Source organism: Suricata suricatta, chromosome 8, assembly GCF_006229205.1.
Source record: "Suricata suricatta isolate VVHF042 chromosome 8, meerkat_22Aug2017_6uvM2_HiC, whole genome shotgun sequence".
NCBI classification, from domain to species: Eukaryota; Metazoa; Chordata; class Mammalia; order Carnivora; family Herpestidae; genus Suricata; species Suricata suricatta.
Window position 1 is genome coordinate 128850867 of NC_043707.1, and position 5860 is coordinate 128856726.

Consider the following 5860-nt stretch of genomic DNA (forward strand, 5'->3'; position numbering starts at 1 on the left):
GCACCACCTGGCCTTGGGTGTGGAAGGGGAGTCGGAAAACGCCTGGGTTCATGGGAGAAGGGGAGCCGGGGCTGGGCGGAGGGCCCAGGCCACTGGCGAGGACGGGAGAGACCGGCCAGAGGCAGAATCCCAGACAGAGGAAGAGAGGCCGCTGGGAGGAGCCCAGAAGTGCTGATTGGACGGAGGGGAGACCCGGGGGCGGGGTGGGCAGGAGGTGGGCGGGACTTCAGTGTCAAACCTTGAACTAGACGCAGCGCCCTGGGAGCACCCTCGTGGAGACGTGGAGACGTGGGCTCTGGAAAGTTAGTGCCTTCCTGGAACCCTGGGGCTTCTTTGGCCCTCCAGGTGGTTCTGGGAATCTTTTGATATAAATCAGAACTCCTGAAATGATCACAAAAATGGCCCAAGCGGGAGGTGGGAGCATTACCAGGCTGCGCTCACCTGCTCGCAGCCGAGAACCCCCGCTGTCCGCTGGGGGGTGGGGAGGGGGCCCTCTTAGAAAGAGGAAGAATTCTTCTTTACCGGGAAGTAAGGTGCTGAGGGGCTGGAGGACGTCCCGGGGGAATAGATTTAAGGGGAGAGGGGCCACAGCCGGGGTGGGCCATGAGGGAGGAGGTAGAGGGAAGGCGTGTTCAGAAGCTTGGGGACTAAATGTTGGGGCGACCTTGAAGGCACCTTGAAAGACTCCAGTAAACAATATAATTACTTTTAATTACCTCTGAGTTTTGGCAATTCAGCGTGGCTCCGAGATTAAGCTGCAGAGGTAAGAGGGGCCATAGTGATTAGAACCACCCCATTCATTGAGTGTTTTTTAAAACTTATTTTTGAGAGACAGACAGACATACAGAGCATGAACAGGGAGGGGCACAGGGAGAGGGAGACACAGGATCCCAAGCAGGCTCCAGGCTCTGGGCTTGAACTCACGAACCATGAGATCATGACCTCAGCCGAAGTCAGAAGCGCCACTGACTGAGCCACCCAGGTGCCCCTTATTGAGCATTTTTAAGCCCATAGACTCTGAGACCAGACTGCCTTGGGCTTAGTCCCTGTGATGCCTCAGGTTCTCAACTAGGAATGCAGGTGATAATCCTATGGTTCTGATTATCGCTGCATAGCGATCACCCCACAATTCTGTGGCACACAACACCCACCGTTTTATTGCACTTACAGGTTCTTTAGGTCAGGGATTTGGATAGGGGGAGGGAGGGAATGGCTTCCCTCTGAGATCTTGGCTGGGAAGACATGAATGGCTGGAGGCTGACTCCATTGGGGGTGCTCTGGTTGGGGGGCACCCCCGTCTGGCTTCTCCACGTAGCTTGAGATTCTTTGCAGCATGGAGGCCTCGGGGTGGCTCATACACAGAGACTCAGCATGTTCCCGAGGCACCATCCCCACCGCCAAGGCAGAAACTGCTTTTTCTTTGGCCAACGGAGCTTTGAAAGTCACATAGCGTCACTTTCTATTAGTTGAAGTAGTTACAAGGAGGGCCGGGGACACTGACCGGGTCTCTTGATGTTAAAAAAGCTGCAGTCAAGCTTTGCAAACAGCTACAAGTAGTTACCTCACAGGGTTGTTGCGGGGATTCAATTAATTAGTTAATACTCGGGAAGCGCTCAGAGCAGTGCCTCGCATCTAATAAGAGCTCAGGAAATGCCAGCCATTGTGATGGTCATCTCAAGATCAAGCGCTGGGTGGAGAATCTGCGCAGCTTCCTTTAGCCTGAAGGTCCTTGTGCCCACAGATGCCCTTCAAATTGTTCCCTGATCTATATCCACCCACCTTTGGTGCCCTTACCTTCTGCTCCAAGGGCAAGACGCTCCAAGAAGCACTAGTGGCTAACGCATGAATTCCAGGAGCGGCCTCACATCTGGAGCGTCATGAAAACCCAGCCATTATTAACATCCCCTTAAGCAGGTGGATGGTGCCGCTCCAATTCCACCAAATGAAACTTTCTCTTGGCAGACACCTCTTGGATATGGACCCGAGTCATTTGTCTTGGGCCTCCCTGGGCTCCCTGGCCCAGGGATGGGGTGTTGAGACCTTGGCCTGAGCCTCTGGCTGGGGTGCGGGTAGCACTGGTCTCTGGCTGGAGACCCCAGCTTCCTGACAGCGGCCGGCAGCTGGGACCACGTGTCCGTGTTACTCAGTTCCGCAGGAGCCTCGACTCTGTATCTGAGTCTCGGCTCTGTTGCTCCTGAGCTGGATGACCCTGGACAGCTTCTTATCCTCTTGAAACCTCAGTCTCCCCAGCTGTGAAAGGGAAGGAGCATTGATTTCTGCCTGGGCTGCTTGCTAAACTGTAGAGTCCTGATTCCCACCTTGTACTAACTGAACCAGAGTCCTCTTGTCCTGGGGGTGAGGCCGAAGCGGGGTAAGGAGGCTGCTCAGAGAGGGGGTGGGCAAGGTATCACCCCACTGAGCCTCAGTTTCATCTGTGTGCCTGGCTGTGTGCATAACACCCGCCATGGGGTTGTTGTGAAAGCTCAGGGCTCAGCACACAAGGATCCTCTACATACATTAGCTGGATTCCTTATCGTTCTTGGGGGGCGAGGTGGGCTCCAGGAGGGCAGGAAACTTTCTGGTGCCTGGAGACCTGGGAGAAAATGGAGCAGGCATCTGGGCTCCAGGATCTGGACAAAAGCCATGATGAGGCTAGAGGAGCCCCGGGAATGTAGAGGAAGGGAACCCACGGGAGGAGAGGACCCTCTTTTTCTGTAAATCTCACTTCAGTTCATTGGGAAACTTGAACGTGGGCTGTCCGTTAGCTTCGCGGCCACGTAGGACCCCTCTTCTCTTGGGACCTCACCTCACTTGTGCAGCCAGATGGCTGCCTTCAAAGTGGTTTCATTACCCTAAGTCTCCAGCAAGACTGACTCCTCAGCACCCCCACCCTGCTCCCAGCCTGGGCCCCTGCCCTTCGCACAGTGCGATGGGAAGATCACAGAGCGGGACGCCTGGGCCGCTCGGTCAGTTAAGCCTCCGACTCCAGATTTCAGCTCAGGTCATGATCTTACGGTGTGTGGGATCGAGCCCCACGTCTGGCTCTGTGCTGACGGCACGGAGCCTGCTTGGGATTCTCTCTCTGTCCCTCCCCTGTTCATGCTCTCTCTCTCTCTCTCTCAGAAACAAATTAGAAAACATTAAAAACAAAAGTCAGAGTGTGATGGCTTCAGCCTGAACCTCCGCCCTGCTACTTGTTTCAGCTGTGTGCCTCTCTGAGCCCTGGCTGGGGTGGGGGTGGGGGTGACAATAATCCTTCCTGGGCTCCCGGCGCTCGGGCTGTTGTGGCCCCCATCGCACAACGGATGCAGACTCGCTTAGCAAACTGGTAAGCCCCCCTCGGATGTGGGCAGGTAGCAGGGACCCACCGAGCACATGAACAAGGCAAGGTCTCATGGCAGACGCCACCCAGCAGGCTGACAGTGAGAAGTGTCACCACTTCTGTCCCCAAGCTGCCCCTCCTTCCTCCACAGTCCTAGGCCCGCTGTTCTTGGGTCTTTCCAGGATTGCCACCCACAGCATCCCTTGGGGGGGCATCCAGGAGAGGCATGAGTGATTCCCCGAGAGCCTGATGCAGCGGGAGGGAGGACACAGGGAGCCCTGGACGGCGACCGCAGAGCGGGGAGCACAGCCACCTAGAGCCCCCCATGCAGCCGCGGCGGAGCCCTCACCACGCCCGGCTCAAAGTCTCCCATATCAACATGAACGTTATACAGGTGTGACCGGCTTGCCCGGGTTTGCCCACGACTTTCCTGGTTTTATTCAGTGTCCTGTGGCCCAGGCAGACCAGACACTCGGTCGCCACCCCCCGCCTCAGAGCATGCTGGGTAAAAGCACAGCTCAGAAGCCAGACTCTGTGGGTGAGTCTCACCCCTGCGACTTGCTAACCATGTGATTTGGACGCGCTGCTTGCTATTTCTGTGTTTTAGTGTCCTTGTGTGTATGATGAGGTAATGCCCCGCTCCGAGCGGAGGTCCTGCGTGTTGGCTGAACCATGCATGGAGGACACTTAGAGCAGGCCTGGCCTCCAGCAGCTGCTATGAAATCTCCACCTCCATTATCTTTCAAGCCCTCCTTCCCGCAGGGGAGAGGATGTGTACGGGGGCTCACTCGCCTTGGTCTGCACCGAGGGTGCAAGCCCTGATAGGGCCGGGGGGGTGGGGACGCCCGGAAGTGAGGGTGCCCCGGTCCCGCCCACAGCAGGGGAACGAGGGTTGTGAGTTATATCCGCAGCTAGAAATCAATACATGCCAGATCGGGGTATAAAACCAAAGGCTCGATCTTTGAATCGTTCACTTAGAACAGGTGAATTTTATGGTGTGTAAATTATGCCTCAGTAAAGCTCTGAAAATAAAGCAAAACGCAAACCAACAAACAAAGGCTCTGGTGGCCTTTCAGAACGGGAGGCCCTGTTCCAACCAGGGAGATAGTAATCGTGGAAGGCTCCCTGGAGGAGGTGACGTTTCAACTGGCTCTCTGGGAATGGGGAGAGAATCTGGACCCTGGAGATGAAGAGGAGCAGGGACACCGGGCAGCAGGCTCCGTGTGAAACCTGAGTTGACAGCCACAGGCTGCTACTTTCAAGCTGTGTGACCTTGGGCAAATGGCTTTACATCGCTGAGCCCCTACTTGGCTCATCTGTAAAATAGAAAGGGTTTCAGGGAGTACCCAGAACAGCCCCACAGAGCACCTGACCCAAAGGTGACAATTTTTCAGCCAGAGGGGCCCGTGGGGTTTGGTCAACAACTTCTATGCTGTGTGGGAGCCCGGCTGGCTCTCAGAGCCTACACACTAATGGGTGTCCGGCAAAGAGGACCCAACGGAGAAGGGCAAACATTCTGGACGGGCTGGAGCCCAGGGGTGCATGGGGTGGGGCACAGAGGGAATAATGTTGGGGAGAAGCTGAGGTTCCATGCAGGGCCTTAAAAGTCATGCTACGGAGTTTTGCTTTCTCTCTGCCTGCTCTGGAAGCTTTGTCATCAGCTTGAGGTGACTCCCTCCCTCCTTCCTCCCTCAAATCTCCCAGGCCAGCCCCGGGGTTCTCCAACACAGTCTGTCTTCACGATGCTCCCTCCTAATCGGGGAGGCCGATGCTAATCAAATAATCCCCCAAAGAAATGCAAACTTTGTGAAATTACCACTCTGATTAGCAAGGAGAGGAGAGGGTCCAGGGCTGGGAGAATTTATAACAGAAAGGTAGTCAGGGGAACACTTCTGGCAGACGTGGCCACTGGGCAAGGTCTGGAGGAGGAACGTGAGCTACAGAGCAAGGGAGGCTGGGAAAAGGACACCGGGTGGCAGGCACAGCATGGGCAAAGGCCCTGGGGCAGGGCGGCCGTGGGAACACCGGCGCTGGAGGGCGGGGTGCATCACAGGAGATGGGGCTTCAGGAGGCAGAGGCTTCCGGCTCTTGGAGCCACATTGAGGATTTTGCTTTTATCTTGAGAGGACCAGGAAATCTCAGGGAGGTTATTTGGGAAAATGACGTGACCAGACAGGTGTCTGTGAAGATCATTAATACAGTGAGAACAGAGAGGAGAAAGCCAGAGCAGAAGCTTGGGATCGCTCAAAAGCAGAGCCAGGCCCGGGACTTGGGGGCAGGGAGTTTATCTAGAAGTGACCCCCCCCCCAGAAGAGGAGTGACCAACCAGGGAGGACAGGACAGCAATTGTTGGGGTGCCCCTCTGGGCAGCAGGGTTTCCATCTTCCTGAGCAGGGAACCCAAGGCGTCCCAGAATTGCCCCTCCACCCGAGGATGCTGACACCCCCACACTTCGGTTCTGGGCCTGACACCCCGATGTGAGAGGTGCCCAGGACTGAGCAGGAAGCCGGTTATGGGGCACACCGCATCAGGGTGCGG